This window comes from Poecilia reticulata, chromosome 1 (genome assembly GCF_904066995.2).
Source record: "Poecilia reticulata chromosome 1, P_reticulata-male-v2, whole genome shotgun sequence".
NCBI classification, from domain to species: Eukaryota; Metazoa; Chordata; class Actinopteri; order Cyprinodontiformes; family Poeciliidae; genus Poecilia; species Poecilia reticulata.
The window spans coordinates 22,568,666-22,583,308 of record NC_088830.1 but is presented as its reverse complement, the minus strand read 5'-3'; the positions used below and the strand labels follow the sequence as shown (position 1 = coordinate 22,583,308).

General features: G+C 37.9%; 1 protein-coding gene across 22 annotated transcripts in view; it reads right to left on the bottom strand.

The window, feature by feature from the left end:
* The window catches only part of ptprdb (protein tyrosine phosphatase receptor type Db), a 202,082-nt gene that overhangs the window by 76,072 nt on the left and 111,367 nt on the right, over positions 1-14,643 (bottom strand). The window lies entirely within an intron of this gene.

Below are 14,643 nucleotides of genomic sequence, written 5' to 3'. Positions count from 1 at the left end.
TCAGAACAGCGAGATTTCAGATTGATAAAAAGGAACGGATGGCTCTAAGGTGGAGGGGTGGAAGGACAGACCAAGAGATTGATGGATGATGGGGAGATTAAAGTGGGAGGAGACTGGCTGATGTTATCTGCTGGCTATGTTGCACGGAGTGTTGGATCAACATGCAGCTCAGTGTTTTTATCCTTTCATCCTTAGCTCACTTCCTGCCTTAAAGTGACTCTTTTTATGATACATTTTCTTCCTCAATTCTTTTTATACCTTAAATTTATTTATTATTTTTTTATTTCTACAGTTCCTGCCACAATATGCTTTTCTATCACAGCAATTGAAAAGTTTTTACCTTTGTAAATTTACCTTGTTTGTCTGTCACTGGAAGATGTAGCACAGGATTTTGGCTTTAGTGGAGATGTAGTGCTGTGAAAAATAGTTGGCCCTTGCCAATTTCTTCAGATTTTATTTTTTCCTCACGGTATAATGTTTTAGGTCATCACACTCATTTAAATAGAAAAATATAACCTGAATTGATATAAAATGCAGTTTTAAAATGCCGTTTTTATTGTTGTTGTGTTAACCAACATTCTGACAACCCCTCAACCTCTCAACAATTGTATTTATTTCATCTTTATAGAGGAATTTTGACCCAATATTATTTTCGCAATAGTCTTGATCAAGTAAAATTTGAATATTTTCAGAATGAACAAACTGTCTATAGGTTAATGATTTAACAAGATGGGTAAAAATACTTTTCCCACACCGCTTGAGAATAGAAGTCATAATTTGAATACTGGAGTTTGTATTAACTCAGATCACTCTTTGATGTTAGTTGATCTGAAACATTTATATGTGACAACACTGATCATGTAAATTTGTGTCTGAAGTGTCTTAAACCGCATCACACAAAGAGAGCTGACAGAATGCTGCTGCTGCTCAGAAACTAAAGACATATTCTAGCATGTAGTAGAGTTATTGTATATGCATTTTTAAACTAAATTGTTTCATATTTGCATCTTGTGCATGTGGCTGGGTCATGCAGTGCCCATGTGATAGGGCTTGTGTATGTGTTTGCATGATCTCCAGAACTGAACAGATTCATCAGCAGCAGCAACAGTCTTAATCCTCTCTGCTCCTGAACAAGCCATCTGATTAAAAAAAAGAGGAAGGGGCCGGGGCCCCAGAGCCCTTAGCCTGCCTGTAATGAAGGCAGCAAACAAATCAACCCACACTGGATTTTCCACTTGGTTTAGTCCAAAACAATTGCTTTGGGATAACTTAGATCTCTCCCTGTACAAATTAAGTTCCCTGATTTACACTGCAACAGCAGAGAGGGGAACTCAGACTTTACTGTATGAAATGGAAATATTTGTTAGAGCTACAACTTAAACTTAAATTGTAACCAAAAGTGACTTATTTTAAAGTTGTTTTTCATAATCATAATACCAGTGATGCACCAATCACATCAGTCGACCAGGCATCGAAATCGCTCATTTCCCCTCACAAGGTCTGACCCAAAATGGGCATTAAAGATATTATTTTTCATTATATTCAGTATATGCATCAAAACGGAAAACTGACACCAATCTATTCTTTAGATGCTTCAACAAACAGCATGTCTTTTGATATTCTTCTTTTTGAGTATAATTTTAAAAATTCTAAAGTAAGAGACATTTATTCAAAACTTGGATACAAAACTTCTTCTACTTCTATTTCAAAAGCTGCATAATGTTTATTTTACACGCTCTGCGTAATTGTTTACATAAAGCAATTAGCGAGTTTGAATGTGATATAGTCTAAAGATGGAAAACTGGCAACTGGAATCATTCAGTAAAAGCCTGCTTGGTGCACCTCCACAGAATATTTTCTTGTAACAAATATTCAAATTGAACAAAAACCTTGTACAATCAAGTGAAGTGAGTAGAGTTCTTCAGAAATTTGGTTAAATGTTCTGCACCAAAAAGGTGCAGAACTACTTTAATTATGGTAACATATGACATTATGTGCATAAAAACCATAAAATCAGAAGATTAGGTGGCTATTTTTAGGTAAGGAGAGGTTAATACTGTTTAACTTTCAACCACAGTGCAAAAGACACAATATTAAGAACCCCCTCTGGAAGTCTGATTGCTGTTATATAAACATAGATCAAACAGGCTACATATTCAAGGTGTGACCTTTTTTATATAATATATATAATAATTTTATGCTACTGTGAGTGCCAAAGCAAATTTGAACATATGTTTTTAACTAGACCAGAAAAACATCCTGCTAAAGTCAGATTTGAAGCAGACATACATGGCAGCATGAATATAAAACGATGCACAGTTTTGAATGAACAGGCAAAACTCTCAACCAAAGCTGAAAAATGCCTCTGGTGGCAGAAATTCTAACTTTCTGCACACCAAAGAACAAAAAGTTAGAATTTTTTTGGCTGGCATTATCTTCTTCGCTGGAAAATGGTGGACTGTGCTTAATAGGCTAAAGGTCAGTCTCCACCTCAAGCAGCAGAGTTCAGTGGGATGGAGGAGGAGTCGGACAGGTGAACAGGGGTCAGGTGTGAGGCTCTGCTGCCAGTTAATATTTCCTTTAGTCATGGGATATTGATCATAAGTAAAAGAACTAGATCCTTGATACAGGTGGTTCCTCAAAAGGGTTGACTAAATGAAACTCTATAGAAAGAAAGAAGAGAGCCATGACTGGAGCATGGGGAGCTCCAAGTAGAGCTGCTGCTCCTCCACTAAAGATGACAGTTAAGCAATTTGATCATGATGCCTTTGAAGGGTTTTCAGTCAAGATCAAGAACAATCTATTTCTAATGACTTGGAAACATTTCGGAACCAACCATCCCTCAAAACGAGCTGAAGAGGGTTGTTAAGAAAAGGAATTCTGGGTTACCCTCCAAAACTTCTTTTCCTTCTAACCTGATCACAGATAAGCAGAAGTCAATAAAATAATTAACTTTTTTTTTTTTAATTATGCCTTTTTGCCCATTTTCACATTTCGCCCTTATTAAGTGATGCACTTACTTACAGTGCTTTATCACGGCAACATTGACCTAAACCCCTTTCAAATTCCTAATGGCGTAATAGGAAACTGATACCACTTTGGTGTAAGTGTGCATAAACGTGTGTGAGTTTGTGTGTCCAATAATCAGTCCAGCTGATTCGGTGTCACTGGAAAAGCCTGCATTATTTAGTATCTCACTACACAACATGTCACGTTAATTAAAAGGCTAAGATAACTCGATGGCCGTGTTGAGGGGATGGCGGTGACGGAGGCTTGATAAAAAAGGAACAAAGGGAGACCAGAAGGCGGCAAAAAAAAGCGAGAACAAAAAAAAGACACAAACCCACACAGAGAATCTGCCGCCAGGTAGTCACCAGATTGTAGTCTGGGTGTCTGTTGTTGCAGGCATTACTGAGAGAGTGAACAGAAAGCCCCTTTTCCGGTGCGGGAGCTTCTGCTGCTGCTGTGGATCACGGTCGGTACTAAGCCATTCACTTATATTAGGTCCTATCACTCAATTATACTCCGTCTGTCTGCCCAGGCCTGCTGATATCTGTTACACTTATCTCTTAGATAGCTCCTGACAGAACAACGGCTGTCTCAGAGGCTGAGGCTAACGTTTCTGCGCAGCACGGAAAAGTGATAAGGTTAGGAAAATCTATTTTGGCCGTTTTATTTTACCGACAATGAAAGTTTTGTTCTGACACAAATTATCCACGCATTAACTTGGATTTTAGAACGCGGAAGGTATGAACTCATTTCTCTATGTAAAACTTCGGACTAAATGAGAAGTCAATCTACTGAGAGACGGGGCAGCAAAGTTAACAGATGAGGAGGCAAAAGTGAGGAAAGGCAATTTAGAAGGGGAGCCTGTGATCCAAAAATGGAATGGAAATAAAAAGACAGCGTGGGTGGATGATGAGAGAGAAGAGGGCAGACTACAAAGCGATGGCATAGTACAGCTGGAAGGGATGTTGAGAAAGATAGAGAGAAAGACAAAAGACAGATCCTAAAAAGCGTAGCTCAAGGCAAACCGTGTGCTGCGGAAAAGAACAGTGGGAAACCTAATTTGATTCCATATTCCAAAAGCTGAGCCACCAAATGCAATTAGACATGCTAATTAACTTATTCTGTTTGCCCTGTTGAAACGGTGGCAGGCTGGCAGATGCGTCACCAAAGAAGCCAATTTGTGATTGTTGCATCATATAAGCTGGACAAAGAACAAGAAAAGCTAAGTGGGACAAACAAGTCTTCATCACAGATTAGCGTTAAATCCAAGTCAGGTTTTCATTTTACACTGCGTTCCACATTTCTGCACTACGCTTAAATGTCCTTACATCTTTTCCAAGTCCCAATCAAAAACTTCTGTGTATATTTTTGGGACAGTAATGAGACACAAAGTAGTGCATCAATGTAAAGTGGAATGTGGTGGAAGAAGATACGGATTTCAACATTTCTTTTTTTTTACAAATGAAAATCGCAGAATTGTGACCTGCTTTTGTATTCAGGTTCCATATATCCAAAAATAAACAGAGTCCACCTGTGTATAGATGAATTTTAATATATATAAAACTGTTCTGTGAAGGCTTCAAAGGTTTTATTTTAGCTTTTTTTTAGAGAGAACAGTCAAAAACTTCATGACAACTAATGAAAACGGCAGACAGTTTAGTGAAAAACTTTGGGAAAAGTTTTTATTTGCAAAAAATAAAAATAAAAACATGTCTGTCCACCTTAAGTAAGTGAAAATTTCCTGATGACTCTGGAGCAGCTGCAAAAACACAGCTCACTTGTAAAAATTGCTCAAAAGGCCATTAAGAACAAACAGCCAGAAAAAGGTTATGGTTGTAAGCAAGTCTTGAGACGTAAATTGTAAGCTTTGGTAAAACATGTTGTGGCAGAATCATTCTGTGGGTATGCTTTTCTTCAGCAACACAACACACGAAGCTGTAATTGTAATTTAGACTGTTGAGCTTGTTTCACTTACATGATTCAGTTGTGGGATTAAAGTCATGTTGTCAATAATGTGAATATCTTGTATCTTGGTAGCCACATCTGCTTATAGATATATGAATACTTTCTAAATACGTCCTACAAAGAGCTCAAGCCAGCCCTCTATATAGCTCTTCTTTGTGATCTTGTGATCTTTAAATATCCTTAAAACTAGTGTATATATATATATATATATATATATATACACGCAAAGAAGCAAACTTTTTCTTCCTTCTTCAATAAATTAATAACATAAATAACAACAAACTGTTCCCTCGCAGGGCAACAAAGAAAAGTCGAGGGAGAAAGCTTGAAGGGAGAGCCGTTTGATGTGTTTGACTAGCAAGCATGTATGCGCACATCAACTCATCCACAAGCTGATTACCAGTTATCTGTCATCTCCCCCACGGTACACAAACAGACACAAACAGACTCCATAAGTAAGCCCTGAGTCTGTTTCCAAGAGAAATGTTGGTGTTTAAAGGCCACATGTCTCAGCGGCAGCGTCTGTGGGGATGACACTGTGACAGATTTTAATTGCCTTTCTTCTTGGAGTGACTCACTCAGCCACCCAAGAGAAACTACTGTATGTTTCTATGTACAAAATCTATCCTCTATGTAAAGCAGCGTGTTTGTCTGCAAGTGTGTGAGTTAGAAGATAAGGGACATGAACAATGCCATCACATTAAATCGATACTTGAACCTGAGCAAATGAGGTTTAGACAGAAGCCATATGTTTGAAGGGATATTCACCATATAAAGGCAACTTTGCTTTTGCATTATTTCAGCGATGTTGTAAGTGTTCCTTTACTGAATCTTGGATGAGATCCTATTCAGTGCTACAAAATGTCCACAACTTCTGCACACGACAGGTTCAAGATGGCAAGTTTGAGTTGAAATGATTACTTTCTTTATTCTGGAGAGATAAATGCAGAAATCTGTGTGAACTTACACAAAAAGATCATAAAGTCATGAGAGAAGCTAAAGTAGTTTTCTGCTGCAGTGAACAAGATATAAACATCTGTGCAAGTGGGAACCTCATGGTTGAACCTCTACAATATAAAAAATGTTTGCAAAATGTTTGGACATATAAGGATTTATAAATGTAGAAATAAATAAATAAAACCAAATGCAGGTTCAAGCAGCGACATCACAAGTAAGCTCCTTTATAATCAGTACTGTCGATTAAAGCTTTCAGGTTAGCTTATAGTGGAAAAAAAACTAACAAAATGTTTTACACTGCAGAAAGATAAATCCTATCTGCTTTGATTTTAGCAAAGGGGCTTAACATAAACCTTAAAAACTGTAATGTATTGTGATACAAAAGCTTAATAATAAGGTAACGCAATCATGCAAATAACTCCATTTTAAGTAATTAATACCACATGCTGCTTGTCTTTGATGAATGCTTTTAGCAGACAGGGAAGGCAGATGAAAACGAAACATTTGAGGTTAGCAACTGCAGTTTGAACTTTTTTACACTCATTGTCAAACCAAAAGGAAAAAGAAAAGAGGAACAGCCTGGCCTTAAATGGATGTGTCAAATGTAATCTGGCTACAAAAAAAATCTATAGTAATTTACTTCTCGTTTTATTTGCTCTTCTCTTTCCTTCCATCAATGCAATGTCCCCAACACTTTCAAAGAGCATAAGCATCTTAGTCACCAAATTCTGTATGAGCTGTGTGCTTCACGGGAAATTACAGCGAATGCCATCAGCTTTCTAAGCTCAGTAGAAGGAATTCTTAAATACACAAGTCAACGAATTACTGCATTGTCGTAATCCCGACTCCAATAATGTACAAAATCATACTGCAATAATGACTGTCATCTGATTTAATGTACAACTAACAAACTTAAGTCATAAGTAAAAAGTGTAATGAAAGGGGTTAGGCTAAAACCATGGTACTGCTAAGTACTACTACGGCCCAGGAGACAATAGTACAAGAGTTGACAGGGTCAAAATGTGTCCCTAACCCGGGTCGACAATCTGTTCCAGACCCATTGCATGAACATTGTGAGAAACTCTTCACTGCCTCTCCCTAAAGGTTTTAACTGTTGCCATCAGGTAAATAATCAAACCATCAAAAGGAGAACTACTAGAAAGCTTCACAGGCATTGCTCAGACCAAAAATCTGGCACTTCTTGTTCTTATTCCAAGTGTACACAAAGGATTTTATACAGTGAAGCAAAGCACAACCTAATAACTAATGCAACCAAGATCTCAACTTCTTTTGCTTCCAGTTCTAAAGTTTAATCTCCAAACTCTTTCACCTACTTTCTACTACAGTGAGTTTAATAATGCCTCTAATAATAATTCGACTGATTTCTAAGCTTAAAGTGCTTTTACTGAGATGCCAGAGAGGTGCCGACATAAAAAGGATATTGTTTAGTTTTTTTCAGCTGCATGCCTCAGACAGAGCTAAGTCCAAAGCTCATAAGAACATTTGCAAACTACAAAATGGGGAAGCATTGCTGAGATGAGGTGTTGAAGGTGAAGTGATGGAACGAGCAGAACTTAAGAGTCAGAGGTCAATTTTAAGGTGTTTAATTGCAAAGTAAAATTTCTTTTAAGTCATGTTTGTTATACACAACATTTTTATAGCAACTGAAGATAGCACAGTTACTTTATTGTGCTATAAAACTGCACTCTGTGCTTGGAGAATTTCTAATACATCTTCTTTTAAGAGAGTCATTTGGACTTCATCAAAAATACTTCCTTCTTTTTGGAAGGATGGACTGCACCTGATCAACAAAGTCAAATTTAGGACCCAATTTAATAGGGGCTGCATTGAATGCAAAAAAATGTTAGGTAGTCCCTTCACTGTGCACCATGCGTCATGGGCAGTGACAGCATTAGGACAGCTGTGACTAACAGACCCACTCTTAAGCTCTGTTGGACCAACTCTGGCATGCAGCCATGCATGATACTGAAAGAACCAGAGAGGAAGAGGCGTGGAAAGAGATGAGTGAGGCTGAGTGGATCGTCAAGAGTTGTGTCTCTGCATGTGTGCGAGTGTGTGTGTTGGGGTATGGGGATAGTTGGTTGACAACATGTAATTACCTATTTGCACTGCTGTTAGTGTAAATCTCATTGAAGGCTAATTGAGAGGTGCATTAGTGAGAGGGTCATAAAGCTGGCAGCAGGACTGCAGTGGGAGATGGATAGATGGAGGATGTGAGAGAAAAATGAGAGATGAGCTTCGGCTGAGGGGCAAAAAGGTTAAGGAGGGGGATCTGAATCGCTTTGTACGGAGGGAAAGGCTGTGGAGGCAGATGTAAGAAAACAATAGGAGGACATAAAGAGTGGTCATGTGGTAATACAGTTTGCTGGATCGGTGAATCTGGTGAGACTATTTTAAAAAGCAGAATTAAACCTACATGTCTTAACCCTCCTGTTGTCCTCGGGTCAAAATGACCGAGATGTGTATGTGTTTTCCCTATACACAGAAAATGAGGACAAAGGGGGATTTTAGGATAGGTTATTCCACATGGGTAGAGGAGAACAGAAATGGTAATGACTAGTTGGTTACTTAATTAAAACGGGTAACTAGGGAATCAATTAATTAATAATCAGTGTTCTAATGCCTATGGCACTGAGAGCTAGTAAAATGCTTGCGACATAATACTAGCATCTGTGCACCAAAATTTAAATAACTACAAGAGAGAATTCACAATGAAGGAGTGATTTGCAATGGTAATAATATCAATCTGTAGGAACGCCCCTAAAGTCCTGTAAGGACAAGACAGGCTGGATGTATGTATGGAGGGAAGGATATAAGAACATGTTAAGTAAGTTTTTTTTGTTTGTTTTTGGTTTCAATTCTTTAGTTTTTCAATCTTAATTTATTTGAAAGATATTTGATTAATTGCTTTTGATTGTTTAATTGCAAATTATTTGATTGCATTTCATAAAAAAATAGAGGTTTTTGATAAAAACCTCTATTTATTTGAGAGAGACTTTTGCTCATTTATTTAACTACATTATGCTGCGGGTTCAGCAGCTTTAATTTGTGCTCAGCAAAAAAAAAACAAACAAACAACATTTTATCCAGTCATAAATGAGGACATTCAACTGTTAACCACAAGAGAACCAAAAATAACATGTTTGTTTTTTCCAACAAAAAGCTCAGATTGCCATGAGGTAATCACAATATAAAGAAGCAGAAAAATGTAATAATGCCCATCTAAACCGAAGTATCCTCTCATCTAAATAGTGGTTTATCTTTTATATTCATTTAGGAAGACCAGCTTATTTTTACAATCTGAGATTGGTTGGCTCTCTGGAAACCCAGCACTTCCATTCACAGCGGATTACCCTGTGGGCTGTAATGAGGCCAATCGTGCGGCCTTTCAGTCCCATAGTAAACAGCATAAACTCCAGCTGGAGGTTACAGATAAAAACCCCCAAATCAAATAGAATAATAGAATTTGTGGTTTTAAAGAAAATTGTCTTCGTGGAGATAGCCTCTTCATCCCCTTAAAATGACCAGGAACAGCAGACCAGTCCCATATGTAGCCACTGCTTGTCTCTCCATGCTATCTTGTCGTCTCATTTTTGGCAAACTGCAAACAAACCACTTTATTTGGTTTGCTACTATTTCTATGCAATTTGGTAGAAAGCAATCCATAGCCCCTGGCACGCAAGGAAGCCACTATGCACAGACAGATATCCATGAGAGGGTCAGCCACAAGAAATCATGTGAATAGATAACAAGGTTAGCGAAATAGCTGTGCCAGGTGGCTAATTTACCCTCTGTTAAAGCTAGCCAAGGACAGAAACAAATCTAACATAGTTAACTTTGGGCACAGACATATCCTTTTTGAGAGATTTCTAAAGAAGGAAAATATAGTTTGTTCAACTTAGGAATATTTGGAATTTTAGCCACTGATCTGCAAGCATTTTCATGCGCATGCTATGCCAGCCACATAGTACTAAATGAAATTGCTCAAACTGAAACGCAATAAGAAGATAGATTACTTCTTTCCTAGTAAAAACACAATCCACACAACTATTATTCAAATAGCAAACAGCTATTTTATAAATTTTTGTTTCTAACCTTTAATATTCAACTCTGACTTTAAACTGAATTCTTACTTAATGAAGATAAATAGGGGTACAGTTACAGCTAGAATTTTCACTTTTTTTCAATTTTGCTCAGCCATTCAGCTGACTAAGTTTCATGACTGTGTTCACCCTTTTTTTCTGGAACCACAAAATAAAAGCCACTCAAACCAATTGCCTTCAGAAGCCCCTTGTTTAGTAAATAGAGTCCAGTTGTGTGTAATTTAATTGTGAAAGAGAAGCATGACAGAAAAGACATAAGGAGTTCCAACTGCAGTTTGGCTCTAGCCATGCAAAGGACTAGAAAAAAGGTGCTCAGGATAAATAAAACCAAATATTGGATGTTTAGCCTTCAAGAAAAACAGCACGTCACCCTGGATACAGCATCCTCATTTCAGGGAAGCTTTTCAGAGTTTATAGAGCTAAATACAGGGCATAATTGAAAGACAACCTCTTACAGTCCACAAAAGATGTAACCGGGCACATTTTTACCTTTGGTCACAACAACCCAAACACGCAGCCAGAGCGACAATAGAATGATTAAGGTCAAGGTAAATGTAATAGAATAGATATTCACAAATTTATTGAGTTTGTGGTTGTAACATGAGCAAATGTGTTCAAGTTGTAGGAGTGATTTTGTAAGGGAATGCATATCTGTGATATAATACGTATAAAAGTTTCTTTAAATAAAATTTTTTTGGTGTAGTTTTATAGGCAAGCTGCTCTCTAACTTACACCTAACCTACAAAACTTCCTTGGGGCTTTCCTGTTTTGAAAAATGAGAAACCTTATTGACTGTACTATCCCCTTTCTGTTCCAGGATCACATTAGCCAGTAAATTGCTGTTTTCTGGCTGTATGGGTAGAACTTGCATTACTTTGCATGCTGAATAGCTGTTTGTTGCTATATTAAGTTTGGAAGTGTTGAATATTTAATTTGAGAACACTTTTGTGTGATCCTAACCTCCTCCACTGGCAAACAACATACAGCAAATGGGCTTTGGTGTCATTTATAATCTGGCACACTGGAAGCAGTCAACTTTGAAATATGTTTAAGTACATGGATGGACGGAGGGGAGCATAGACCTATAGACGGATGAGTCTGCAGTATGTTTACGGTGTGACATACGGTGTGAAGTCCTACCGTCTTCCCGTTACATTCTAGGTTAAGACAACGGTGCTGAATACACATCAGGAAGAACGTATCCGTCGACAGATCCACAAACACACACTTCTGCCGATCTTTCAGCCTAGATGACCTCTGCGAGAAGGAGGAGTACAGCAGTAATAATTTACAACTCCTGAGCAGCTCTAATGTCAAATAAAATATAGATTTCCTCGGGGCCAGGAAAGGTCCAACCCTTCAATAACTTTGCCTTTTATTCACATGCTGCTGCAGCTATAACCCGTCTCTCAGAGGCGCTTCTGTTATATACTATATACCATCTCAAACTGGGCATTCAGCAGAAGCCTTAAACGCGCAGCGCAATCCTTTACCTTTCAGCCTTTTAAGAGTGCACCGACTGCAAAGCCCTTAGGCAAACATGTAACAATTGCAGAAAACAGGCACTCAGATACTTAACAGCCCACAACAACTGAGAGAGCCTCCTGCGGTCCTTTATCTCAGAGGAGGAGGATGAGCAGGAGGTGGCAGATAAACCGTTCAGTAGTTCATGAACCCAACTTCGTTCGTTGCACTGAATTAAACAGTCAACCACAAGTCAAGAGACGGTCTTCCTTATTGTAAGACTAAAAAAAGCCTCTCTTCACTCCTGAGCACAAAAATGACTAACAAGATATAAAAAAAACATATATTCTTCTTTCAGGGTGATTTTATGTGGCGAATATAAATTAAAGTCTCATTATAAAATCTTCAGTCGGTCTCTTCAGATGCAAAGCTAGACCAAGGTGAAGAAAGGTTGTAATCGACTGGTGCTTCAAAAAATGAAGCCACACTAAGTGGGAGACCTAAAGCTTTTGACAAGTCAAATGCATCATAAAACAGAAGTCTTTTGAAGGTCACGGAGCATTTCATGGCCAATAGGGCCCAGAAATACATTTTTGATCAATCTTCTCCAATGTCTTCTTACAACGGCTGAACATAAAGGATGAGGTTACTGAACCTTTCTCCTCCAATTGATTTTGGGCAACACAGTAGTAGTGTGAGTATATGGTTATGACTCAAAATAACATGCAGGGAAAAGCCAGGATGCAAACACTCTGTATTGGAGGTTTACTTTGTTGTGCATAATGGCAAACTGAGGAATCCTGAAACTGTGGAATCAACTATAACTATTTCACTCTTTAATATTTTTCCCTTTTCATATATTTTTCACATTTTTTTGTGATATCATGTCTAAGCATTTTTGAGTGTCCTAAAAATGCTACAAAAGTTTGATGTATTATTATTATTATTATTATTATTATTATTATTGTGTCTGTCAGTAATCAGTTCTGGGTGTGGATAACGATGTCCATAAATTCTGTGACAATATAGCAAAAACACAAAGAACTGTAAGCAAGTAAATACATTTTCATGGCCAACTTTGAGTTAGAATTCACAGAATGGAATCATTTGACAGAAACATGTTCAAGAACAGGGAAATTATGTCAAAAAAATATCATATTCTTGGAATTAGTTGAGCTTTACACAAATCTCCATATTTACAATTAGTGATTACTTAGAATGGAAATAAAGTTTTTTTCCTGGAACAGATGGCAGTCTTACAAATGCAGAGAAAGTGTGAGATGGGAGAAGAGAAGGAGTGGACAACCTTAAAGTTAAAAGGAGTTAGGAGATACAGCGAGAATCCCTATCTCCTTTGGCTCAATAATTAAGACTGGGTACGATAAATATATAATGGGGGCTTTTTCCACCATGTACATCTCTTCTTCTTGGAGATGGGACCTCAGGGAGACAGACCCAGGAAGAGCTGCTAAGTACACTGGTCATTAAAAATAGATGCAAGGAACACCGGCCCTGACAGGCCCTGTCGACCAACCACCAAGAGTGCTGTGATGGGAGTTGCCATGGTTACATGGGTCCCAAATGGTCTTTGGTTGTCAGTGTGAATCAAGTCATACATCTGAACGGCCACATAAATTCCAAACCCCCGGCCACTGGGGGCATCAAAAACCCGACAATGTCAATGAGGAAGGGAGATCAGACCTCCAGTGGGTGCGATGGCTGAAGAAGAAAGAGACTCAAGATGGAGTCACTGGCATGACTTCTCAAAGAGTCTTTAAAGACGTTCTGGTGGGTGCCGTCAGTGCTTCGTCTGTGGCTGCTGTTTCCAATGCTTGTGCAATAGAATGGGCTTTTATATGGAAAGTTGCTTGAGCACGACACAGCATTTTTCAGAAGATTAGATCTCTGTGAGCCATATATTTCAAAGTCAGCTTATTCAGACTTTTTTGATCTGAACTGCTTCAAAAAAGATTTCATAAGAAGAGATGCAAACAGTGGCAGACAGACTGGCATACAGGACTACTGGGGATTCCCCTTATGTGCAGGTGCATTAGTGGTCCGGTGGTTTTGGCCGTAAAGAAGCTGTTGCACTCGCACCATAGTCAAGCAGCATGCTGTTGTTTTGCAGTGCCACTAATACCTTGAATTATACTGTACAAATGTTTTCTCTACCTCCCCTCGGAGTCAGCCACATCTCAGCGCAGGCCAGACAGCTGACATTGAAACGTGTGATCCGAAAAACCCGTCGTATAAAGCCCGACCAACAACAACAAATAGCCTCTGTGGCGCTTATTAAAAACTCAACAGTCATGAAACAGAAAGGCTTTGTCCCTCCTGCCACATAAATTATAATCTCTCTGTTTGTCTCACATTCAGCAGAGAGATGTGCAGTACAGACTCAAGCTCATCATCCAGGGCTGGCTAAAGGTGTAATAGGGGCATAAGCATAATATAATTTAGAGGCCCCTCTTCTTGAGAACACCACCACTAAGAACAGAGATTCATTTGAAAGCTTACAAAATAAACCAATTAAAACCTAAATTTCAATACTGAAAAATAAAAAATTTCTTTATGTACACATGCATATATATATGCCTATATTTTCTATATTTATCCCCAGTTCACCCTGGATATAAGTCAGAGAGGACCTACAAGTATTATAGATAGTATTGTTTCCTTGGAGCAACCATTGTTAAACTAAAGTTACAACATTTCTGTATCAGTAAAATTGATAATCACAATAAAACTAATTCTGGACCTTTGGAAGAAAGAACATATAGGAAAACAGAAGTTACCATACCAACAAATCCCTTTCACATAGGTTTTTACCTTGTAATGTGGTGCAGTACATTTTATGCATTTGATTGTGTCAGAATTGAACAATATTTTAAAAAGTCTTATAAAGAATGACCACGCAACTAAGCTTTAGAGGACAGAGCTTTACATATATATATATATATATATATATATATATATATATATATATATATATATATATATAAACTTGAACCTGCAAAGTCACGACCATAGAAGAAAAAATCTGTTATCTTCTACAGTCAATAAAATCCCATTACAAGATGACTGAGGTGAAAAATAATCTTATATTTTGTATGCATGTCCAATT